General features: G+C 32.2%; 1 protein-coding gene across 2 annotated transcripts in view; it reads left to right on the top strand.

Annotated features, from left to right (window-relative positions):
* LOC146917745 (uncharacterized) overlaps nt 1–27,836 on the top strand; it is a 134,943-nt gene that overhangs the window by 38,842 nt on the left and 68,265 nt on the right. The gene's annotated exons all lie outside the window — the stretch shown is intronic.

The raw sequence follows: 27,836 nt of genomic DNA, 5'->3' as shown, positions 1-27,836 counted from the left end.
ACCGGCCTTCAATATGTCGGTGAAGAGCTTGATTATGTGGTATTTAACACTGGAAGATGCTTTGATTTATATCACATTGGGAGCTTCCAACACTTGAAGGGAATCACTAGTGCTATGAGCTTGAGGTATATGAAATTATTGCTTCTTGTTGTTACAAGTGAGTTTGATTCTAATGTGTTGGTTCAAATTATTTTCACATATATGGTTTTGTTGTGTGGACTAGTGAAAATGGCATGCATGCCTTTGGATATAGGTGATGCACCGAAAATGGTGGTAGTTGTTTCACTTGATTTTTACTTTAAGCATGTAAGAATTTCTGCCAAATCAAACAACTCAGTGGGTGCTGCCATGATTCATAGGTCCAAGCCTTCATATAATCCATGCAAGTTCACATATTTTGAATTTTCCTTTCCAAATAGATCATATTGTGTGATAGAGTTGCTTGGAAGTGATTTTAATAGAGTCTCATACACGGGCCAACAATATACTGAAACCCAAATTGTTGTTGATGGGATGGATCAAGGTTTGATACATTGGCAAACTCTAATGCACTTGAGCTTGGCTAGACACAGTTTGCCTAATGGAATTATAGCCCTCCCTGTTCTGTTGAGGTCACAAGGTTTTAGGAAGTCCTCTCAAAAGAACCATATTGTTGGATTTCTATATGGAAAATGGATATCATCAATAGTTCCTGTGAAGGTTTCTGTTGTGGAGAGTTGCTCTTTACTCATTTTGACAGTAAAGGAAGACAATGTTTTTATCTGTGAGCTTCCAGTTTTCCAGCAAGTCAAATTCAAACAGTGGGATCCAGGTGGTGAATGTTCTCTTGTTTATGTAGAAGGCCCACTTGATTATGAGAATAATGTGGAAAGTTGCTGCTATCAGTTTACACCATTACTTTACTCCAACCTTGAGGACAAGGTTGATTTTAATGGGGGGAGTAATGTTATGATTCAATATAGCATTTGAGGAAATACACTTGGCATAATATTATTGGTTGAGATAAATGGACACATGTCTAGTGATCCTAAAATAAAGGAACCTTGGATGTGCATAAATAGTGAATGGAGGATCAATAGTGGGTATGAAAGAAAAATGATGAAAGTCTCTCTTCTCTTCCTTTGGTACTCTCTAGTAGAGTAATTTCTTCTATCTTCCTTTATCCTTTATGTACTAAGAACATCAATTTTAATTGATTTCTAATCTAGCAATTTTACTCTTCGTTCAATAATCAATTCACAATTATCAATTTTATTACGCTCTCAATTTAGAGACCATTACAGATAGTTTGTTGATGCACACTCCTGCACAGTCAGCGCCTGAGAGATTGTTACTCGGTTCTAATGTTAAACTTGAGAAAATGACTGCCCAAATGTCTTCGTCGTGTTTTAAGCCTGCAAAAAGAGTGCTTGACTTTACACTCACAGAACGCAGTGATGATTTGGACATAGCAGAGGATGTTCTGCGGACTTCAAATCTTTTGATTCTGTTTCCCCACCTCAGGAGGTATGCGCCTCCTATCTAGTTCTGGTTTCAATTTTCAATTTATCCCTAAAATCATACTTTGATACTCACTTATTATTCTATTTTGTACCTTTCAATCTATCCTTGCCGGAGAGCTTGCAAAGAAAGCAAATTATTTTCCTAACATTTAGTAGTTCATGTTAAATTCTAACTAGTAAGTGGGGTACTCATCATATATTCATGCATGAAAAAGAGGAGCTTTAGAGATTGTTATAAGATAACGAACATATTGGGTGAGAAACAAGTCGAAGATTTAGAGTGAAACATCAAGGATGGTTATACAAAAACAGTAACATTTTTATTTATAACACACTTATAATATCGTAGTTTAGTCGATTTCTTATATTCGCTGTGTCAAATAGTTTGTTTAATGGGTTTATAGTGGAGATGGTTTAAATTTTTTGAATACTCCTTTCTTTCTAGATTGACGATAAGAAAGGGATATTCTCCCATGTTCTTGCTCCATTAAAATCTCTTTCTAGCTTGACAAGTATATGCTTGTGCTCTGTGTTTATAATTGTTCATACTTAAGCATATTCTTGATATCTAATATCTCTTACTTCCACACTTTGCATCTGATCAACATTATTTTCCTGAAATTTTGTTTATTGTTAAAGCAATTTTTTTCTCGTGAAAGTAATCGATTTCTTGTTAATTGGTTTCTCGATGCAGGTAGATGAGAACCTTAGTCATCTTTTCAGAAAATCAACGTAGATCAACATTGTTTGGTTGCATCGGATAACAATCCTTCATCATTGGTGGAACTGGTTAATGTGACTGACTCTATATTTGACTCTGTCAAAAGAACTTCAATCACAAAAGAGGAGCTCTTGCAAACGATAATGATGAACTGTTTAGATTTTGTTGAGATTAGTATGTTCTAATTCTATTTATTATAATGTACATGTTTTCTTTGTAATAAACATTCTGGCTAACTAATCTTGTCCTCCCAATAGGAGAAGCTGAAGAACAGATTGAGATTTTGGAAAAGACTGTGCCAGACTGGCTTTGCAAGAAGGTGGTTTCTTCTGGAGACACTATGTACTGGTGGGTCTCTTTTAGAGTATCAGTCTCTTTGTAGAGCTGTCAAAACGGGCCGGGCCGTACGGGCCGGCCCGAAAGCCCGAATAAAATGGAGGGCCTGGGCCGAATAATTGCAACCCGAATCGTTTCAGGGCTTTTTAGCCCGGCCCGAAAAAGCCCGGAGCCCGGTAGGGCTAGCCCGGTCGGGCCTCGGGCAGCCCGCCAAAAAATACCAGTTTTTTTTTTGTTTTTTTGTGTGGTCTGTTACATAAGAGAATTAACCTTTCCCTTGGAATAACCTCTTCCAAAGACTCAGTAGACTCTCTTCCAACCGACCGAGTATTAACCTTTCCCTTGGAAATTGGAATAACCTTTCCTTGACAGCCCATTGTCTTTTATTTGTTAAGTGTTCTTTAATGTCACTTGTCAACTAGCCAGCTAAAACTTTACTACCAATGCCTCTTTTAAACTACTACTCCCTCCGTTTCAAAATACATGTCCAAGTCAACCACTTCACACATGCCAATGCACAATTTTGACTATTAATATCTTTAATTATCTAAAGTAAAAAATTATAAAAATTTAATATTTTGAAAATATTTGTTGAGACAAATCAAACAACATCTTACATGCTAATATTTGTATTTATAGATTAGTTAAAAAATATGGTCAAAGTAAGTCAAGTGAATAGTGCACATTGCAAAAAATGGACATGTATTTTGAAACGGAGGGAGTACCATATTATATTTATATTACCAATGTTGGAACTTTAAAATTTGTAAGGCACGTGCAGGCCTTTTCTATTGTACTAATTTTCATTTAATATTATATTACCAATTGGAACTTAGAGAATTGGACTTGGAGTACATGGTTGGTGTTTCATTCATTTACACCACCAACGTCAACTGCTTTCTCCAATCCATTGTTATCTATCCAGTCTTTTACCCCCTCACTCTTTCCACCACAACCTTCTTTCAACATTTTTGTGCGGCAACTGCAAGCACTCTCCTCCACACTAACGACCTTGCATGGTTCAACATCTTCCTCTTCTAAGTGCACTAAACATCTTCCTCTTCTAAGTGCACTAAACTGTTGCATTTTACCATCAGTTGCAGAAGACTTCATATGGTCCTTCAAGGTTTTAGTTGAACCAAAAAATGAAAAAAAAAAAAAAGTAAACACGTGCGGGCTCGGGCTGGCCCGTTAGCCCGGGAGCCTGTATAGGGCCGGGCTCGGGCTCAATTATTCCGGCCCATATTTAAACCGGGCTTTTTAGCCCGGCCCTAAAAAGCCCGTTACCCGGTCGGGCCGGGCCTAAACGGGCCGGGCCACCCGTTTTGACAGCTCTAGAGGACGTGAAAATTATAGTCCAACTTAAATCATGATATTCCAGCCTTCTTTGGGCTATAAAAAAAACAAAATTTTACATATATCATGGATATAATGGAATAGCAGAACTTTAAATGTTATTGGTAGCAAAAATCCATTGGCGTTGACTTCAAACTAGATATTTATTTATTCTCTGTGTGTTCTTAAGCTTGTAGTTTATAAAAGGCTTAATTAATGATTTGGTCCCTTAAGTTATTTGTTGGTTACATTTTGGTCTCATAAGTTATTAACGTTACAATTTGGTCCCTTAACTTATTTTTTGGTTTCATTTTGGTACCTTAACTCTTCCTCCGTCAACCACTCTGGTCCTTTATGTTATTAGAGTTAAGGGATCAAAACGAAACCAAAAAATAAGTTAAGGGACCAAAACGAAACCAAAAAGTAAGTTAAGAGACCAAATTGTAACGTTAATAACTTATGGGACCAAAATGTAACCAACAAATAACTTAAGGGACCAAATTGTAACGTTAATAACTTATGGGACCAAAATGTAACCAACAAATAACTTAAGGGACCAAATCATTAATTAAGCCTTTATAAAACCTGTTATATTTGCAGTGTCAAGAATGTCTTAGATTTGGACTCAGTTCGATCGAGGTTTATCAGCAATGTTAGCTTTTGTGCAATGATAGGGAGTGTTATTTCTGGTAATACAAATGATTGTTGGTATTGCTCAGCATTGCTTGGTAATTGTTGGTTGGATTTTTGCACTTGTTGTTTTAGTTACAACAACCAGCTATAGTCAATATCTTGGCTGGCACATAAGGGATTGTAAGAACTAGTTTTATAAATTGATCTTAAGCTTTTTAGTTCCACATTTTGTATTCTCTGTCTGTCTCAGTTTCTTTTTTGGTTATATTCTCTCTCACAGTTAGTGGAACACTTATTTCACACAGATTAATGAATGATATAAATGAAAATAGGGATAGTAATTTTTATTTATTTTTATATAAAAAGAGAATAGTAATTTTAACATTATTAACATTATTAACATTATTAAGTCGGTGTATTGACTACAATTATTATAAAATGAAAGATATGAGTAGAATTATCTTGATTTCCTTGCGAGAGTGTGCATAATAATATGTTAAAAGTGGTGAAAAGTATTGAATTTGCCTTTCTAAAAGTTCAACAGTTGGTTAAAGAGTATTGTAGCTAAGATCCTTAGACCATCTACACCAGACCATTTTGGGTGTTTAAATGGGTCATGCACGTGCACATCATCTATTTTTTAAATTTTCAACGATATTACTTAATAAACACCCAATGTCTCCAATATTAATAACTTAACGTCATTGTATTTCAACAAAGTTTATTGATTTGTGTACAATTTATTACATATGGCCCACGAAAATTAAAGAAAGAGAGGGTGCTTCTATAGCCACCCTTCTCTATAAGCACCAAACATTTTCTCTCCACAATGAGGGTGTTTATTAATTCCGGTGTTAAATAGGTGAAACACCCACCATTGTGGATGCTCTTGCGGCTAAGACCCTCAAGGAAGGTACGAAGACCTTTAAATAATATGGAAATTAATGCCTATTCCAATGATGGTCATGCCAATAATAATGGAGTTATTGTCAACTTGAATGGTTCAAATTAGAGATGTAAATGAATGTCCATGGATGTGAATAGTGTGGTATTGTAACGCCCTCCTTTTTATTTAATTATTTTAATTAGTTTTAGAATATATTTATATATTTATATGATGTATATGAGGGATATATGATTTGTTGTTGAGATTAGATGTCTTTTTATAATTTAGTTAATATATTTTGTTGAGTGATATTTTGTTATGTTATATGTTGGTATTTACTAGCATAATATATTTGTTAATTGTTATAGATATATATTTGTTATTTGGTGTATTATTATATATTTAGTAGAGAAATATTATTTATTAGAATATGAGGATTATTAGTGTGAGTGGATTTGGGGGTTAGAATAGAAAGAAGAGTAAGTTGTTGGGCCTAAATAGATTTGGGAAGAATATTTTAGTATTATAAATAGAGAAGCTTAGGTTAGAAAAAGTTTACCCTAAAACCGCTTTTTTGGAAAAGAGGAGAACAAGAAAGAAGAGAAGAGAAGAGAAAAGTCAAGAGAAGAGGAGAATACCTTAGGAAAGAAGAACGCTGCTGCTGATTCAGGAATTAATCTAAGGTGAGGGTGAAACTATCTTGTATTAATATTAAGTTGTTAAATCATTAGATTACATCTAACAAGTTGGGGAGAGTTTGTGAGAATTTGAGAATTAGGTTTTTGAGAGAGATTTGATGATTAGATGATGAAAACTTGTTGAATTGATGTAGAAATTGTGTACATACCTTAAATAATCCATAGGATGATTATTGGAAGTAGTTTTGAGGTTAGAATCATGAGATTAGGTGAAACTTGGAGAAAATCTGCATTCTGCCCGAATTTTGATATTTAAACTGGAATTGATCGGTGCCGAATTGGTTTTAGGTGTAAACACTAAAGTTGTAGGTATAGATGTTAGCTTTCTAATGCTGTTGGTCTCACGTCAAAACGATATATAGAACTTGATTTATGGTCAAATTACTGCACGTAGGTCACAGTGAATTTTTATGGACTTTCAGCACAACTTTTCCAAATTTAAAATGAAAACTGGTACTGATCGGTACAGAATTGGTCTTAGGCGTAAACATGAAAGTTTTAGATAATTTTGTTAGCTTTCCAGTGGCTTTGGTTTGACGTGAAAATGATGTTTGGTCTTTGAGTTTTGATGAAAATACTACAGAGAGGTCTTAGCGAAATTGTACGGTGACAGCCTTCTCTGTTTCATGTTTTTGCGTTTTGTTCATATGTTTCTGTTTTGAATTGATCTTTGTTGTAAACATGAAAGTTGTTGATATTTGTGATATCTTTCCAATAGCTTTGGTTTGACATGAAAATATGTTGTGGATAATTTATAATGTTTTTACAAAGATACATAGTGAATTATTGTTGATGTTTAAATACGATGTTATATGAAGTTGTTTATTATTAATGAATTATAAGATGTTTAAGTTGTTGAATGTACTTTATATGATTTATATGCTTAATATTATTGTTTGAGAAATCTCACCCCTCTGCTTGGAAGCGTTGCTCTTCGTATGGGTAACTTACAGGTAACCAGAATTAGTTGCGGTCGTGAGTGGACTCCTCACAAGTGTGTCTTAGGTGCTCTGATACGTAATGGGATGGGATTATGTCTTCTATTTCTATTCCTTACGTATTACTTATTTATTTTTATGAATAAATGTTGAACAAGACTTATGAGATTTTTATGTTGAGGCCTGCGTGCCAAAGATTATTTTTATTGTTGAACTAATTTCCGCTGCGAAGTTTTGAATTACTTATGTTAAATGATTTTGAAGAATAAATTGTTATTTATTCAGTTTATGAATTTTTAAGAAGTGTAGTATTCCGTTTAATGTTGAAAAACTCTGATTTATTTATGAAATTTTTACGTTTGGAAAACGGGGTGTTACAATTGGTATCAGAGCAGGTCGGTCCGTCCGGCCAAGTAGATGAGTCGTTGTGTCGTGTCGTCATGTTTTCTAGTTAGTAGTTATGTTTTTTATGTGATCATGTTTAACTGACTAACTTGATGTGGTTTTTGTGTTTTGTTTGAAGAAGTAATTACTAAATTTATTTTCTATTGTGCTTGAATTTCGAGGACGAAATTCTTTTAAGTTGGGGAGAGTTGTAACGCCCTCCTTTTTATTTAATTATTTTAATTAGTTTTAGAATATATTCATATATTTATATGATGTATATGAGAGATATATGATTTGTTGAGATTAGATGTCTTTTTATAATTTAGTTAATATATTTTGTTGAGTGATATTTTGTTATGTTATATGTTGGTATTTACTAGCATAATATATTTGTTAATTGTTATAGATATATATTTGTTATTTGGTGTATTATTATATATTTAGTAGAGAAATATTATTTATTAGAATATGAGGATTATTAGTGTGAGTGGATTTGGGGGTTAGAATAGAAAGAAGAGTAAGTTGTTGGGCCTAAATAGATTTGGGAAGAATATTTTAGTATTATAAATAGAGAAGCTTAGGTTAGAAAGAGTTTACCCTAAAACCGCTTTTTTGGAAAAGAGGAGAACAAGAAAGAAGAGAAGAGAAGAGAAAAGTCAAGAGAAGAGGAGAATACCTTAGGAAAGAAGAACGCTGCTGCTGATTCAGGAATTAATCTAAGGTGAGGGTGAGACTATCTTGCATTAATATTAAGTTGTTAAATCATTAGATTACATCTAACAAGTTGGGGAGAGTTTGTGAGAATTTGAGAATTAGGGTTTTGAGAGAGATTTGATGATTAGATGATGAAAACTTGTTGAATTGATGTAGAAATTGTGTACATACCTTAAATAATCCATAGGATGATTATTGGAAGTAGTTTTGAGGTTAGAATCATGAGATTAGGTGAAACTTGGAGAAAATCTGCATTCTGCCCGAATTTTGATATTTAAACTGGAATTGATCGGTGCCGAATTGGTCTTAGGTGTAAACACAAAAGTTGTAGGTATGGATGTTAGCTTTCTAATGTTGTTGGTCTCACATCAAAACGATATATAGAACTTGAGTTATGGTCAAATTACTGCACGTAGGTCACAGTGAATTTTTATGGACTTTCAGCACAACTTTTCCGAATTTAAAATGAAAACTGGTACTGATCGGTACAAAATTGGTCTTAGGCGTAAACATGAAAGTTTTAGATAATTTTGTTAGGTTTCCAGTGGCTTTGGTTTGATGTGAAAATGATGTTTGGTCTTTGAGTTATGATGAAAATACTACAGGGAGGTCTTAGCGAAATTGTACGGTGACAGCCTTCTCTGTTTCATGTTTTTGCGTTTTGTTCATATGTTTCTGTTTTGAATTAATCTTTGTTGTAAACATGAAAGTTGTTGATATTTGTGATATCTTTCCAATAGCTTTGGTTTGACATGAAAATATGTTGTGGATAATTTATTATGTTTTTACAAAGATACATAGTGAATTATTGTTGATGTTTAAATACGATGTTATATGAAGTTGTTTATGATTAATAAATTATAAGATGTTTAAGTTGTTGAATGTACTTTATATGATTTATATGCTTAATATTATTGTTTGAGAAATCTCACCCCTCTGCTTGGAAGTGTTGCTCTTCGTATGGGTAACTTGCAGGTAACCAGGATTAGTTGCGGTCGTGAGTGGACTCCTCACAAGTGTGTCTTAGGTGCTCTGATACGTAATGGGATGAGATTATGTCTTCTATTTCTATTCCTTACGTATTACTTATTTATTTTTATGAATAAATGTTGAACAAGACTTATGAGATTTTTATGTTGAGGCCTGCGTGCCAAAGATTATTTTTATTGTTGAACTAATTTCCGCTGCGAAGTTTTGAATTACTTATGTTAAATGATTTTGAAGAATAAATTGTTATTTATTCAGTTTATGAATTTTTAAGAAGTGTAGCATTCCGTTTAAAGTTGAAAAACTCTGATTTATTTATGAAATTTCTACGTTGGGAAAACGGGGTGTTACAATTGGTATCAGAGCAGGTCGATCCGTCCGGCCAAGTAGATGAATCGTTGTGTCGTGTCGTCATGTTTTCTAGTTAGTAGTTATGTTTTTTATGTGATCATGTTTAACTGACTAACTTGATGTGGTTTTTGTGTTTTGTTTGAAGAAGTAATGACTAAATTTATTTTCTATTGTGCTTGAATTTCGAGGACGAAATTCTTTTAAGTTGGGGAGAGTTGTAACGCCCTCCTTTTTATTTAATTATTTTAATTAGTTTTAGAATATATTCATATATTTATATGATGTATATGAGAGATATATGATTTGTTGAGATTAGATGTCTTTTTATAATTTAGTTAATATATTTTGTTGAGTGATATTTTGTTATGTTATATGTTGGTATTTACTAGCATAATATATTTGTTAATTGTAATAGATATATATTTGTTATTTGGTGTATTATTATATATTTAGTAGAGAAATATTATTTATAAGAATATGAGGATTATTAGTGTGAGTGAATTTGCGGGTTAGAATAGAAAGAAGTGTAAGTTGTTGGGCCTAAATAGATTTGGGAAGAATATTTTAGTATTATCTAACTTATTTCTAATCTTTGTTAACATTGCTAATAACATTGCAAAACCCTAAACCTACCATTTTGGGCGCCAATCATGCTTAGCCGTTGGATCAAATAATCTCATCTCATCCTTTGATTTGATCAGACTTCAATTTTTCATTTTCCCCATGCCTGTTACGTATCATGCACTATTGGTTATGCCTTTCCCACTTTCAAACTTTCATGATTGCATTAAATGTTGTTATTGTTTCCCAAACTCTTGGTTATACCAATGTAGAGTTATTATATCCATGATACATCATGAATGTGAATATGTAAATATGTAGAGTTATTATATCCATGTAGTCAAGTGATTAAAGCACATTTGCTGTTACCCAAAGCGCATTAATTTACATAAATGCGGTCATTCCAAGGTTGCATAACCTTTGAAGGCACAGACTTACATCCTTCACTGTTCTCCACCGCCCACCCTCACTACCATTTCTTCTCCAATTCACAGAATCTGTTTCCTCTTCACCGCCCACCCTCACTACCATTTCTTCTCCAATTCACAGAATCTGTTTCCTCTTCCCTTTTCTAATGTTCTTTGTTTCCACTGTTCAAGATGTGGTTTGGTTTAGTTGGGATTGAATCAAGGAAGAACAGTTGAAGATTGTAAGAAGATGAATGGATGTTCTCTGATTCGGTATACCCTTTTTTTACTCTATCCTTCTTCTTCTTCCTCCTTTTCTCTACAAACTTTATTCTTTTATCACAAATTTCTTCTCAATGTAGAATATGTAATTATCTTTGTTCTGTTTACGTTTTTTTATAGGTTTTGGTTCGAAGATGTTTTTTATAGTTGAAATTAATCGTAATCTTTTCATGTGCTAGGGCGCTGTCATGCTTCCCACTATGTTTGGACATGATTTCGGCGATCAGATCGATAGATATGCTAAGTTATTGGATCTAAACTACAATGAATTCAAGGTTATAAGTGTTCCATTCCTGCTCTGTTACATCATGATTAAATCTCCCCTCTTTCAATTAAATTAAATAAAAAGGTTGTTATATTATATTATTACAAGGTTTCAAGTTGATCATATTTTGTTTGTGTGTTAGGTGATACAAAGGAAAAGAGCAGCATCATTGTTATTGAACTCAATGCTTGCGTTGATCCTCTTAAGGTGCGTAAGAAGATTGCAATATCAGAAGCATAGTGGCATCAAGTTCAAGAAGTATACTGCCTGCTGGTATCGATCGGTGGTTTAAGGGCGACAGATATGTTGAGCCAATCAGCGATGGTGCTCCTACTTACCTTTCAACCATCCTTAAATATCTCGCCGCTAAGGTAATTGTCGGTCTCCGTTCACATTCATGTGCAATTCCTTTGCCTCCAACTCGCATATTTTATATGTATGTGTATTGTGTACCATTCTTTGATTGTTTACCTTCAATCTTATTCGTTATTTTTTTTTCTCTTCATAGTTGCAAGGGAGTATGTGCTACAACAACAACGGCAGGATATGCAATATTAAGGTTCAAGTGGCTTCATAATTTTGTAAATGGGCTCATGGTGATAAGAAAGAACATCGAATATAACTGTAACGTAACCTCAGTCCATGATGCAGCAACATTACTTCTTCAGCCTTATTGTTTGTTTTGCTGATTATTTTTCTTTTTCCTCTGCTTTGTTTGTATGTTCTAAAGCATATTTCAGAACTTTGTGACTGGCTTGAAAGAAGAATACTACCTATATTTATTTTGTACATTTAAGTTAATGCATTTCACAGTTTGACTTTGTTAATCATATTGCTGAACTCTCTTCTCTTTGTTAGATGATGAATTGAATTTCCGTTGAGTTTGATTATTAATCATGGTTTGAACCCTTTGGACATGGTTTCTCTATTTTGTCTACTCATTGATGAATTTGACACGTCTAATTATAAGCAGTTGTGTTATTTTTTCCTGATCATTCTAATGAATTATTTGTATCGGTTTGTGTTATTTGTATTGTATTGGTCACCAATTCTTTGTCTTCGATTCTCTAGCCTTCATATTCACTTTAAATATAATTTTTTTTAGTTAGAAGTTTATTTAGGATCCTCTAAAATTTGCTTCTGATTTTTTTGAAAAGAATTTACAGAGAAGCATTGATTTTTAAAGCACTGATTATAGAAAAGCACTGAGTTTTTTTTTTTTTATGTAATCCAAACTTTTCAGCTAGATGTCATGCTGATTTTAACACATTGTTTGGTGATATTAACATGCTTGAAGCAAAAACATGAAGAGTGGACTCCATGTCATACTGATTTAATTAAATTTTGTGCTGAAATATATTCCAAGCATTATCAGAAATCTCTTGATAATTTAAGCAACAGAACACAAAAACCATGAGCAGCAAAAGTAATAGATATATTTTCATTATATTTGCTAACATGAGATTCCTAACTGTAACTTCAACGTTCATTGATGCAAAAGAAGTTATACTCTTTCATACTCATAAACTGATTCTGAAACTATAATGTTGCATAGACATTGAAAAATATCATATATTAATGGTCACTATAGAGAGGAAGAAGTTATGTACAATGTGTAATTTTGCTTCAAGTCATTATTGATTCATATGCTACTAAGTTAGTAAGTTATGATGTCCATTTTAATTGACATACATCATGAAAAGTTCTAATTTTTGTTTTTAGACAGGTTACTATGCTAATAGGTGGTCGCTTTTGTGTGGGGGTTTTCTGGTCTATCAGTTCTATCCTGTTTGCGATTTGTGTTGTGCGCCTTGCACATGCTTGCTGTGAATAAATTTTGATGATTCTAAAAAAAAAATCTCAACAAACGTGGACAACTCTTTAGTTTGTAATTAATAAGTTGTGCGAAATTATAGATAAGATTTTGTTGTCCTTTGAATATAGATTGTGATAGTCATCTTTATCCTTGGGTTTGGACAAGTAAACTATAAATTAGTTAGAATAATAAAGTACTCAGTTATCATATCCAATTATCCATTAGAATGATTTAATCCTCTTTATCATAGATGAGATTTTCTTTTTTTGCTTCTGCTTTCCTGTTGATAAATTATTCAAGGCTTGAATGTTGAATGAGCTCTTTCACTGTCAAACAGCAGTGACACAAGAAACGTTGGTCCACATATTAATTGAACGTGGGACAAAAAATATGGCATTATTTGTTTTGTTTATTTTTCATATCATTTGTATTTCCCATTTCATTGTTCAATATAGTTTGTTTTGTTGGGGTTGCTTAGTGAAGCTATAATGTTTGTTAAAAAGAAGCTTAATGAATGAGTTGCTGTAAAGAAAAGTTAATGAGTAGGAGAGCTATGAAGAAAAGTGTCATATGGATAGTGTTTTTACTATTCATTTTTAAACTCTACTCATACATTTTCTTCTCCTCTTCTTTTTACTGAATGGGTCTGGTGCACAAGCGAGTAATTGTTGTCCCCTTTGCGGCGCTCAAGATAAGTGTGCTTCAAATGTGTCTTGAGCCAAACACTTGCCTATTTTCCAACGTCCATGGTTGTCGACACATTGTGTTTGGCACCCTCATTTGAGAGCACATCCATCCATAATATTAATTTGTGCAGTCAAGATGGAGTGTATATAACTTGGAATGATCCATCCCTAAGAAAGAATCATGTTAAGTCTACTTTTTTGTGATCATTAATACATATTAGTTTGTATTTTTGAATAATTGAGCTTCAAGTATGTATTTTTGGTAACTGAGTTTCATTCTTCTTATGTTAGTTTTTTGTTTACTTATATATCCTACGTGTTTATATGTCGAAATATGTAGTAGTTTTGTATCGACGAAACTAATATCACGGGGTTGTTTCAAAACTCATTTTAGCAGATCAAAATTCCGGCATTGCCGCATCTTAAAATAGCATGTCATTCATATAGTTATAATTACAGTCACGTGTTTGTTTCAACACTCATATTGGTTTTTTTAATTGAGGCATTCTTGCATCTTAAAATAGATATTCTGTCATAATGCTATAACGCTATAACGCTATAACTATTCTCACATGTTTGTTTCAAGACTCATTTTGGTTTTTTAAATTTCGGCATTGCCGGATCTTAAAATAGATCATCCTTCATAATGTTATAGGCATTGCAATGGTCTGAAGATATTATTAACGGATGACAATGGGGATTGTATCAGCACCACTTCAAATGTAGTTTATAAGGAGATATTCGAAAATGTGTGACCCAATATTTGTACGCCCTTAAATACTTTTTATGTTTATTTATTTTATTTTTTATGTAATGAATAATATCATAACTTTTTTAGCTTCTCCATTTTTAATGTCCCGGGCGGTAGCCCGGGTAAAAGATCTAGTAAATAGAGAAGCTTAGGTTAGAAAGAGTTTACCCTAAAACCGCTTTTTTGGAAAAGAGGAGAACAAGAAAGAAGAGAAGAGAAGAGAAAAGTCAAGAGAAGAGGAGAATACCTTAGAAAAGAAGAACGTTGCTGCTGATTCAGGAATTTATCTAAGGTGAGGGTGAGACTATCTTGCATTAATATTAAGTTGTTAAATCATTAGATTAAATCTAACAAGTTGGGGAGAGTTTGTGAGAATTTGAGAATTAGGGTTTTGAGAGAGATTTGATGATTAGATGATGAAAACTTGTTGAATTGATGTAGAAATTGTGTACATACCTTAAATAATCCATAGGTTGATTATTGGAAGTAGTTTTGAGGTTAGAATCATGAGATTAGGTGAAACTTGGAGAAAATCTGCATTCTACCCGAATTTTGATATTTAAACTGGAATTGATCGGTGCCGAATTGGTCTTAGGTGTAAACACAAAAGTTGTAGGTATGGATGTTAGCTTTCTAATGTTGTTGGTCTCACGTCAAAACGATATATAGAACTTGAGTTATGGTCAAATTACTGCACGTAGGTCACAGTGAATTTTTATGGACTTTCAGCACAACTTTTTCGAATTTAAAATGAAAACGGGTACTGATCGGTACAGAATTGGTCTTAGGCGTAAACATGAAAGTTTTAGATAATTTTGTTAGCTTTCCAGTGGCTTTGGTTTGACGTGAAAATGATGTTTGGTCTTTGAGTTATGATGAAAATACTACAGGGAGGTCTTAGCGAAATTGTACGGTGACAGCCTTCTCTGTTTCATGTTTTTGCGTTTTGTTCATATGTTTCTGTTTTGAATTAATCTTTGTTGTAAACATGAAAGTTGTTGATATTTGTGATATCTTTCCAATAGCTTTGGTTTGACATGAAAATATGTTGTGGATAATTTATTATGTTTTTACAAAGATACATAGTGAATTATTGTTGATGTTTAAATACGATGTTATATGAAGTTGTTTATGATTAATGAATTATAAGATGTTTAAGTTGTTGAATGTAATTTATATGATTTATATGCTTAATATTATTGTTTGAGAAATCTCACCCCTCTGCTTGGAAGTGGTGCTCTTCGTATGGGTAACTTGCAGGTAACCAGGATTAGTTGCGGTCGTGAGTGGACTCCTCACAAGTGTGTCTTAGGTGCTCTGATACGTAATGGGATGGGATTATGTCTCCTATTTCTATTCCTTACGTATTACTTATTTATTTTTATGAATAAATGTTGAACAAGACTTATGAGATTTTTATGTTGAGGCCTGCGTGCCAAAGATTATTTTTATTGTTGAACTAATTTCCGCTGCGAAGTTTTGAATTACTTATGTTAAATGATTTTGAAGAATAAATTGTTATTTATTCAGTTTATGAATTTTTAAGAAGTGTAGCATTCCGTTTAATGTTGAAAAACTCTGATTTATTTATGAAATTTTTACGTTGGGAAAACGGGGTGTTACAATTGGTATCAGAGCAGGTCGGTCCGTCCGGCCAAGTAGATGAGTCGTTGTGTCGTGTCGTCATGTTTTCTAGTTAGTAGTTATGTTTTTTATGTGATCATGTTTAACTGACTAACTTGATGTGGTTTTTGTGTTTTGTTTGAAGAAGTAATTACTAAATTTATTTTCTATTGTGCTTGAATTTCGAGGACGAAATTCTTTTAAGTTGGGGAGAGTTGTAACGCCCTCCTTTTTATTTAATTATTTTAATTAGTTTTAGAATATATTCATATATTTATATGATGTATATGAGAGATATATGATTTGTTGAGATTAGATGTCTTTTTATAATTTAGTTAATATATTTTGTTGAGTGATATTTTGTTATGTTATATGTTGGTATTTACTAGCATAATATATTTGTTAATTGTTATAGATATATATTTGTTATTTGGTGTATTATTATATATTTAGTAGAGAAATATTATTTATTAGAATATGAGGATTATTAGTGTGAGTGGATTTGGGGGTTAGAATAGAAAGAAGAGTAAGTTGTTGCGCCTAAATAGATTTGGGAAGAATATTTTAGTATTATAAATAGAGAAGCTTAGGTTAGAAAGAGTTTACCCTAAAACCGCTTTTTTGGAAAAGAGGAGAACAAGAAAGAAGAGAAGAGAAGAGAAAAGTCAAGAGAAGAGGAGAATACCTTAGGAAAGAAGAACGCTGCTGCTGATTCAGAAATTAATCTAAGGTGAGGGTGAGACTATCTTGCATTAATATTAAGTTGTTAAATCATTAGATTACATCTAACAAGTTGGGGAGAGTTTGTGAGAATTTGAGAATTAGGGTTTTGAGAGAGATTTGATGATTAGATGATGAAAACTTGTTGAATTCATGTAGAAATTGTGTACATACCTTAAATAATCCATAGGATGATTATTGGAAGTAGTTTTGAGGTTAGAATCATGAGATTAGGTGAAACTTGGAGAAAATCTGCATTCTGCCCGAATTTTGATATTTAAACTGGAATTGATCGGTGCCAAATTGGTCTTAGGTGTAAACACAAAAGTTGTAGGTATGGATGTTAGCTTTCTAATGTTGTTGGTCTCACGTCAAAACGATATATAGAACTTGAGTTATGGTCAAATTACTGCACGTAGGTCACAGTGAATTTTTATGGACTTTCAGCACAACTTTTTCGAATTTAAAATGAAAACTGGTACTGATCGGTAGAGAATTGGTCTTAGGCATAAACATGAAAGTTTTAGATAATTTTGTTAGCTTTCCAGTGGCTTTGGTTTGACGTGAAAATGATGTTTGGTCTTTGAGTTATGATGAAAATACTACAGGGAGGTCTTAGCGAAATTGTACGGTGACAGCCTTCTCTGTTTCATGTTTTTGCGTTTTGTTCATATGTTTCTGTTTTGAATTAATCTTTGTTGTAAACATGAAAGTTGTTGATAGTTGTGATATCTTTCCAATAGCTTTGGTTTGACATGAAAATATGTTGTGGATAATTTATTATGTTTTTACAAAGATACATAGTGAATTATTGTTGATGTTTAAATCTGATGTTATATGAAGTTGTTTATGATTAATGAATTATAAGATGTTTAAGTTGTTGAATGTACTTTATATGATTTATATGCTTAATATTATTGTTTGAGAAATCTCACCCCTCTGCTTGGAAGTGTTGCTCTTCGTATGGGTAACTTGCAGGTAACCAGGATTAGTTGCGGTCGTGAGTGGACTCCTCACAAGTGTGTCTTAGGTGCTCTGATACGTAATGGGATGGGATTATGTCTCCTACTTCTATTCCTTACGTATTACTTATTTATTTTTATGAATAAATGTTGAACAAGACTTATGAGATTTTTATGTTGAGGCCTGCGTGCCAAAGATTATTTTTATTGTTGAACTAATTTCCGCTGCGAAGTTTTGAATTACTTATGTTAAATGATTTTGAAGAATAAATTGTTATTTATTCAGTTTATGAATTTTTAAGAAGTGTAGCATTCCGTTTAATGTTGAAAAACTCTGATTTATTTATGAAATTTTTACGTTGGGAAAACGGGGTGTTACAATTGGTATCAGAGCAGGTCGGTCCGTCCGGCCAAGTAGATGAGTCGTTGTGTCGTGTCGTCATGTTTTCTAGTTAGTAGTTATGTTTTTTATGTGATCATGTTTAACTGACTAACTTGATGTGGTTTTTGTGTTTTGTTTGAAGAAATAATTACTAAATTTATTTTCTATTGTGCTTGAATTTCGAGGACGAAATTCTTTTAAGTTGGGGAGAGTTGTAACGCCCTCCTTTTTATTTAATTATTTTAATTAGTTTTAAAATATATTCATATATTTATATGATGTATATGAGAGATATATGATTTGTTGAGATTAGATGTCTTTTTATAATTTAGTTAATATATTTTGTTGAGTGATATTTTGTTATGTTATATGTTGGTATTTACTAGCATAATATATTTGTTAATTGTTATAGATATATATTTGTTATTTAGTGTATTATTTTATATTTAGTAGAGAAATATTATTTATTAGAATATGAGGATTATTAGTGTGAGTGGATTTGGGGGTTAGAATAGAAAGAAGAGTAAGTTGTTGGGCCTAAATAGATTTGGGAAGAATATTTTAGTATTATAAATAGAGAAGCTTAGGTTAGAAAGAGTTTACCCTAAAACCGCTTTTTTGGAAAAGAGGAGAACAAGAAAGAAGAGAAGAGAAGAGAAAAGTCAAGAGAAGAGGAGAATACCTTAGGAAAGAAGAACGCTGCTGCTGATTCAGGAATTAATCTAAGGTGAGGGTGAGACTATCTTGCATTAATATTAAGTTGTTAAATCATTAGATTACATCTAACAAGTTGGGGAGAGTTTGTGAGAATTTGAGAATTAGGGTTTTGAGAGAGATTTGATGATTAGATGATGAAAACTTGTTGAATTGATGTAGAAATTGTGTACATACCTTAAATAATCCATAGGATGATTATTGGAAGTAGTTTTGAGGTTAGAATCATGAGATTAGGTGAAACTTGGAGAAAATCTGCATTCTGCCCGAATTTTGATATTTAAACTGGAATTGATCGGTGCCGAATTGGTCTTAGGTGTAAACACAAAAGTTGTAGGTATGGATGTTAGCTTTCTAATGTTGTTGGTCTCACGTCAAAACGATATATAGAACTTGAGTTATGGTCAAATTACTGCACGTAGGTCACAGTGAATTTTTATGGACTTTCAGCACAACTTTTTCGAATTTAAAATGAAAACTGGTACTGATCGGTACAGAATTGGTCTTAGGCGTAAACATGAAAGTTTTAGATAATTTTGTTAGCTTTCCAGTGGCTTTGGTTTGACGTGAAAATGATGTTTGGTCTTTGAGTTATGATGAAAATACTACAGGGAGGTCTTAGCGAAATTGTACGGTGACAGCCTTCTCTGTTTCATGTTTTTGCGTTTTGTTCATATGTTTCTGTTTTGAATTAATCTTTGTTGTAAACATGAAAGTTGTTGATATTTGTGATATCTTTCCAATAGCTTTGGTTTGACATGAAAATATGTTGTGGATAATTTATTATGTTTTTACAAAGATACATAGTGAATTATTGTTGATGTTTAAATACGATGTTATATGAAGTTGTTTATGATTAATGAATTATAAGATGTTTAAGTTGTTGAATGTACTTTATATGATTTATATGCTTAATATTATTGTTTGAGAAATCTCACCCCTCTGCTTGGAAGTGCTGCTCTTCGTATGGGTAACTTGCAGGTAACCAGGATTAGTTGCGGTCGTGAGTGGACTTCTCACAAGTGTGTCTTAGGTGCTCTGATACGTAATGGGATGGGATTATGTCTCCTATTTCTATTCCTTACGTATTACTTATTTATTTTTATGAATAAATGTTGAACAAGACTTATGAGATTTTTATGTTGAGGCCTGCGTGCCAAAGATTATTTTTATTGTTGAACTAATTTCCGCTGCGAAGTTTTGAATTACTTATGTTAAATGATTTTGAAGAATAAATTGTTATTTATTCAGTTTATGAATTTTTAAGAAGTGTAGCATTCCGTTTAATGTTGAAAAACTCTGATTTATTTATGAAATTTTTACGTTGGGAAAACGGGGTGTTACAATTGGTATCAGAGCAGGTCGGTCCGTCCGGCCAAGTAGATGAGTCGTTGTGTCGTGTCGTCATGTTTTCTAGTTAGTAGTTATGTTTTTTATGTGATCATGTTTAACTGACTAACTTGATGTGGTTTTTGTGTTTTGTTTGAAGAAGTAATTACTAAATTTATTTTCTATTGTGCTTGAATTTCGAGGACGAAATTCTTTTAAGTTGGGGAGAGTTGTAACGCCCTCCTTTTTATTTAATTATTTTAATTAGTTTTAGAATATATTCATATATTTATATGATGTATATGAGAGATATATGATTTGTTGAGATTAGATGTCTTTTTATAATTTAGTTAATATATTTTGTTGAGTGATATTTTGTTATGTTATATGTTGGTATTTACTAGCATAATATATTTGTTAATTGTTATAGATATATATTTGTTATTTGGTGTATTATTATATATTTAGTAGAGAAATATTATTTATTAGAATATGAGGATTATTAGTGTGAGTGGATTTGGGGGTTAGAATAGAATGAAGAGTAAGTTGTTGGGCCTAAATAGATTTGGGAAGAATATTTTAGTATTATAAATAGAGAAGCTTAGGTTAGAAAGAGTTTACCCTAAAACCGCTTTTTTGGAAAAGAGGAGAACAAGAAAGAAGAGAAAAGGAGAATACCTTAGGAAAGAAGAACGCTGCTGCTGATTCAGAAATTAATCTAAGGTGAGGGTGAGACTATCTTGCATTAATATTAAGTTGTTAAATCATTAGATTACATCTAACAAGTTGGGGAGAGTTTGTGAGAATTTGAGAATTAGGGTTTTGAGAGAGATTTGATGATTAGATGATGAAAACTTGTTGAATTCATGTAGAAATTGTGTACATACCTTAAATAATCCATAGGATGATTATTGGAAGTAGTTTTGAGGTTAGAATCATGAGATTAGGTGAAACTTGGAGAAAATCTGCATTCTGCCCGAATTTTGATATTTAAACTGGAATTGATCGGTGCCGAATTGGTCTTAGGTGTAAACACAAAAGTTGTAGGTATGGATGTTAGCTTTCTAATGTTGTTGGTCTCACGTCAAAACGATATATAGAACTTGAGTTATGGTCAAATTACTGCACGTAGGTCACAGTGAATTTTTATGGACTTTCAGCACAACTTTTTCGAATTTAAAATGAAAACTGGTACTGATCGGTACAGAATTGGTCTTAGGCGTAAACATGAAAGTTTTAGATAATTTTGTTAGCTTTCCAGTGGCTTTGGTTTGACGTGAAAATGATGTTTGGTCTTTGAGTTATGATGAAAATACTACAGGGAGGTCTTAGCGAAATTGTACGGTGACAGCCTTCTCTGTTTCATGTTTTTGCGTTTTGTTCATATGTTTCTGTTTTGAATTAATCTTTGTTGTAAACATGAAAGTTGTTGATATTTGTGATATCTTTCCAATAGCTTTGGTTTGACATGAAAATATGTTGTGGATAATTTATTATGTTTTTATAAAGATACATAGTGAATTATTGTTGATGTTTAAATACGATGTTATATGAAGTTGTTTATGATTAATGAATTATAAGATGTTTAAGTTGTTGAATGTACTTTATATGATTTATATGCTTAATATTATTGTTTGAGAAATCTCACCCCTCTGCTTGGAAGTGTTGCTCTTCGTATGGGTAACTTGCAGGTAACCAGGATTAGTTGCGGTCGTGAGTGGACTTCTCACAAGTGTGTCTTAGGTGCTCTGATACGTAATGGGATGGGATTATGTCTCCTATTTCTATTCCTTACGTATTACTTATTTATTTTTATGAATAAATGTTGAACAAGACTTATGAGATTTTTATGTTGAGGCATGCGTGCCAAAGATTATTTTTATTGTTGAACTAATTTCCGCTGCGAAGTTTTGAATTACTTATGTTAAATGATTTTGAAGAATAAATTGTTATTTATTCAGTTTATGAATTTTTAAGAAGTGTAGCATTCCGTTTAATGTTGAAAAACTCTGATTTATTTATGAAATTTTTACGTTGGGAAAACGGGGTTTTACAATTGGTATCAGAGCAGGTCGGTCCGTCCGGCCAAGTAGATGAGTCGTTGTGTCGTGTCGTCATGTTTTCTAGTTAGTAGTTATGTTTTTTATGTGATCATGTTTAACTGACTAACTTGATGTGATTTTTGTGTTTTGTTTGAAGAAGTAATTACTAAATTTATTTTCTATTGTGCTTGAATTTCGAGGACGAAATTCTTTTAAGTTGGGGAGAGTTGTAACGCCCTCCTTTTTATTTAATTATTTTAATTAGTTTTAAAATATATTCATATATTTATATGATGTATATGAGAGATATATGATTTGTTGAGATTAGATGTCTTTTTATAATTTAGTTAATATATTTTGTTGAGTGATATTTTGTTATGTTATATGTTGGTATTTACTAGCATAATATATTTGTTAATTGTTATAGATATATATTTGTTATTTGGTGTATTATTATATATTTAGTAGAGAAATATTATTTATTAGAATATGAGGATTATTAGTGTGAGTGGATTTGGGGGTTAGAATAGAAAGAAGAGTAAGTTGTTGGGCCTAAATAGATTTGGGAAGAATATTTTAGTATTATAAATAGAGAAGCTTAGGTTAGAAAGAGTTTACCCTAAAACCGCTTTTTTGGAAAAGAGGAGAACAAGAAAGAAGAGAAGAGAAGAGAAAAGTCAAGAGAAGAGGAGAATACCTTAGGAAAGAAGAACGCTGCTGCTGATTCAGGAATTAATCTAAGGTGAGGGTGAGACTATCTTGCATTAATATTAAGTTGTTAAATCATTAGATTACATCTAACAAGTTGGGGAGAGTTTGTGAGAATTTGAGAATTAGGGTTTTGAGAGAGATTTGATGATTAGATGATGAAAACTTGTTGAATTGATGTAGAAATTGTGTACATACCTTAAATAATCCATAGGATGATTATTGGAAGTAGTTTTGAGGTTAGAATCATGAGATTAGGTGAAACTTGGAGAAAATCTGCATTCTGCCCGAATTTTGATATTTAAACTGGAATTGATCGGTGCCGAATTGGTCTTAGGTGTAAACACAAAAGTTGTAGGTATGGATGTTAGCTTTCTAATGTTGTTGGTCTCACGTCAAAACGATATATAGAACTTGAGTTATGGTCAAATTACTGCACGTAGGTCACAGTGAATTTTTATGGACTTTCAGCACAACTTTTTCGAATTTAAAATGAAAACTGGTACTGATCGGTACAGAATTGGTCTTAGGCGTAAACATGAAAGTTTTAGATAATTTTGTTAGCTTTCCAGTGGCTTTGGTTTGACGTGAAAATGATGTTTGGTCTTTGAGTTATGATGAAAATACTACAAGGAGGTCTTAGCGAAATTGTACGGTGACAGCCTTCTCTGTTTCATGTTTTTGCGTTTTGTTCATATGTTTCTGTTTTGAATTAATCTTTGTTGTAAACATGAAAGTTGTTGATATTTGTGACATCTTTCCAATAGCTTTGGTTTGACATGAAAATATGTTGTGGATAATTTATTATGTTTTTACAAAGATACATAGTGAATTATTGTTGATGTTTAAATACGATGTTATATGAAGTTGTTTATGATTAATGAATTATAAGATGTTTAAGTTGTTGATTGTACTTTATATGATTTATATGCTTAATATTATTGTTTGAGAAATCTCACCCCTCTGCTTGGAAGTGTTGCTCTTCGTATGGGTAACTTGCAGGTAACCAGGATTAGTTGCGGTCGTGAGTGGACTTCTCACAAGTGTGTCTTAGGTGCTCTGATACGTAATGGGATGGGATTATGTCTCCTATTTCTATTCCTTACGTATTACTTATTTATTTTTATGAATAAATGTTGAACAAGACTTATGAGATTTTTATGTTGAGGCCTGCGTGCCAAAGATTATTTTTATTGTTGAACTAATTTCCGCTGCGAAGTTTTGAATTACTTATGTTAAATGATTTTGAAGAATAAATTGTTATTTATTCAGTTTATGAATTTTTAAGAAGTGTAGCATTCCGTTTAATGTTGAAAAACTCTGATTTATTTATGAAATTTTTACGTTGGGAAAACGGGGTTTTACAATTGGTATCAGAGCAGGTCGGTCCGTCCGGCCAAGTAGATGAGTCGTTGTGTCGTGTCGTCATGTTTTCTAGTTAGTAGTTATGTTTTTTATGTGATCATGTTTAACTGACTAACTTGATGTGATTTTTGTGTTTTGTTTGAAGAAGTAATTACTAAATTTATTTTCTATTGTGCTTGAATTTCGAGGACGAAATTCTTTTAAGTTGGGGAGAGTTGTAACGCCCTCCTTTTTATTTAATTATTTTAATTAGTTTTAAAATATATTCATATATTTATATGATGTATATGAGAGATATATGATTTGTTGAGATTAGATGTCTTTTTATAATTTAGTTAATATATTTTGTTGAGTGATATTTTGTTATGTTATATGTTGGTATTTACTAGCATAATATATTTGTTAATTGTTATATATATATATATATATTTGTTATTTGGTGTATTATTATATATTTAGTAGAGAAATATTATTTATTAGAATATGAGGATTATTAGTGTGAGTGGATTTGGGGGTTAGAATAGAAAGAAGAGTAAGTTGTTGGGCCTAAATAGATTTGGGAAGAATATTTTAGTATTATAAATAGAGAAGCTTAGGTTAGAAAGAGTTTACCCTAAAACCGCTTTTTTGGAAAAGAGGAGAACAAGAAAGAAGAGAAGAGAAGAGAAAAGTCAAGAGAAGAGGAGAATACCTTAGGAAAGAAGAACGCTGCTGCTGATTCAGGAATTAATCTAAGGTGAGGGTGAGACTATCTTGCATTAATATTAAGTTGTTAAATCATTAGATTACATCTAACAAGTTGGGGAGAGTTTGTGAGAATTTGAGAATTAGGGTTTTGAGAGAGATTTGATGATTAGATGATGAAAACTTGTTGAATTGATGTAGAAATTGTGTACATACCTTAAATAATCCATAGGATGATTATTGGAAGTAGTTTTGAGGTTAGAATCATGAGATTAGGTGAAACTTGGAGAAAATCTGCATTCTGCCCGAATTTTGATATTTAAACTGGAATTGATCGGTGCCGAATTGGTCTTAGGTGTAAACACAAAAGTTGTAGGTATGGATGTTAGCTTTCTAATGTTGTTGGTCTCACGTCAAAACGATATATAGAACTTGAGTTATGGTCAAATTACTGCACGTAGGTCACAGTGAATTTTTATGGACTTTCAGCACAACTTTTTCGAATTTAAAATGAAAACTGGTACTGATCGGTACAGAATTGGTCTTAGGCGTAAACATGAAAGTTTTAGATAATTTTGTTAGCTTTCCAGTGGCTTTGGTTTGACGTGAAAATGATGTTTGGTCTTTGAGTTATGATGAAAATACTACAAGGAGGTCTTAGCGAAATTGTACGGTGACAGCCTTCTCTGTTTCATGTTTTTGCGTTTTGTTCATATGTTTCTGTTTTGAATTAATCTTTGTTGTAAACATGAAAGTTGTTGATATTTGTGACATCTTTCCAATAGCTTTGGTTTGACATGAAAATATGTTGTGGATAATTTATTATGTTTTTACAAAGATACATAGTGAATTATTGTTGATGTCTAAATACGATGTTATATGAAGTTGTTTATGATTAATGAATTATAAGATGTTTAAGTTGTTGAATGTACTTTATATGATTTATATGCTTAATATTATTGTTTGAGAAATCTCACCCCTCTGCTTGGAAGTGTTGCTCTTCGTATGGGTAACTTGCAGGTAACCAGGATTAGTTGCGGTCGTGAGTGGACTTCTCACAAGTGTGTCTTAGGTGCTCTGATACGTAATGGGATGGGATTATGTCTCCTATTTCTATTCCTTACGTATTACTTATTTATTTTTATGAATAAATGTTGAACAAGACTTATGAGATTTTTATGTTGAGGCCTGCGTGCCAAAGATTATTTTTATTGTTGAACTAATTTCCGCTGCGAAGTTTTGAATTACTTATGTTAAATGATTTTGAAGAATAAATTGTTATTTATTCAGTTTATGAATTTTTAAGAAGTGTAGCATTCCGTTTAATGTTGAAAAACTCTGATTTATTTATGAAATTTTTACGTTGGGAAAACGGGGTGTTACAATTGGTATCAGAGCAGGTCGGTCCGTCCGGCCAAGTAGATGAGTCGTTGTGTCGTGTCGTCATGTTTTCTAGTTAGTAGTTATGTTTTTTATGTGATCATGTTTAACTGACTAACTTGATGTGGTTTTTGTGTTTTGTTTCAAGAAGTAATTACTAAATTTATTTTCTATTGTGCTTGAATTTCGAGGACGAAATTCTTTTAAGTTGGGGAGAGTTGTAACGCCCTCCTTTTTATTTAATTATTTTAATTAGTTTTAGAATATATTCATATATTTATATGATGTATATGAGAGATATATGATTTGTTGAGATTAGATGTCTTTTTATAATTTATTTAATATATTTTGTTGAGTGATATTTTGTTATGTTATATGTTGGTATTTACTAGCATAATATATTTGTTAATTGTTATAGATATATATTTGTTATTTGGTGTATTATTATATATTTAGTAGAGAAATATTATTTATTAGAATATGAGGATTATTAGTGTGAGTGGATTTGGGGGTTAGAATAGAAAGAAGAGTAAGTTGTTGGGCCTAAATAGATTTGGGAAGAATATTTTAGTATTATAAATAGAGAAGCTTAGGTTAGAAAGAGTTTACCCTAAAACCGCTTTTTTGGAAAAGAGGAGAACAAGAAAGAAGAGAAGAGAAGAGAAAAGTCAAGAGAAGAGGAGAATACCTTAGGAAAGAAGAACGCTGCTGCTGATTCAGGAATTAATCTAAGGTGAGGGTGAGACTATCTTGCATTAATATTAAGTTGTTAAATCATTAGATTACATCTAACAAGTTGGGGAGAGTTTGTGAGAATTTGAGAATTAGGGTTTTGAGAGAGATTTGATGATGAAAACTTGTTGAATTGATGTAGAAATTGTGTACATACCTTAAATAATCCATAGGATGATTATTGGAAGTAGTTTTGAGGTTAGAATCATGAGATTAGGTGAAACTTGGAGAAAATCTGCATTTTGCCCGAATTTTGATATTTAAACTGGAATTGATCGGTGCCGAATTGGTCTTAGGTGTAAACACGAAAGTTGTAGGTATGGATGTTAGCTTTCTAATGCTATTGGTCTCACGTCAAAACGATATATAGAACTTGAGTTATGGTCAAATTACTGCACGTAGGTCACAGTGAATTTTTATGGACTTTCAGCACAACTTTTCCAAATTTAAAATGAAAACTGGTACTGATCGGTACAGAATTGGTCTTAGGCGTAAAGATGAAAGTTTTAGATAATTTTGTTAGCTTTCCAATGGCTTTGGTTTGACGTGAAAATGATGTTTGGTCTTTGAGTTATGATGAAAATACTACAGGGAGGTCTCAGCGAAATTGTACGGTGACAGCCTTCTCTGTTTCATGTTTTTGCGTTTTGTTCATATGTTTCTGTTTTGAATTGATCTTTGTTGTAAACATGAAAGTTGTTGATATTTGTGATATCTTTCCAATAGCTTTGGGTTGACATGAAAATATGTTGTGGATAATTTATAATGTTTTTACAAAGATACATAGTGAATTATTGTTGATGTTTAAATACGATGTTATATGAAGTTGTTTATGATTAATGAATTATAAGATGTTTAAGTTGTTGAATGTACTTTATATGATTTATATGCTTAATATTATTGTTTGAGAAATCTTACCCCTCTGTTTGGAAGTGTTGC

This window comes from Medicago sativa, chromosome 6 (genome assembly GCF_051527215.1).
Source record: "Medicago sativa cultivar Bolivia chromosome 6, Bolivia_mono, whole genome shotgun sequence".
NCBI classification, from domain to species: domain Eukaryota; kingdom Viridiplantae; phylum Streptophyta; class Magnoliopsida; order Fabales; family Fabaceae; genus Medicago; species Medicago sativa.
This window is presented reverse-complemented; position numbering and strand designations above follow the sequence as displayed.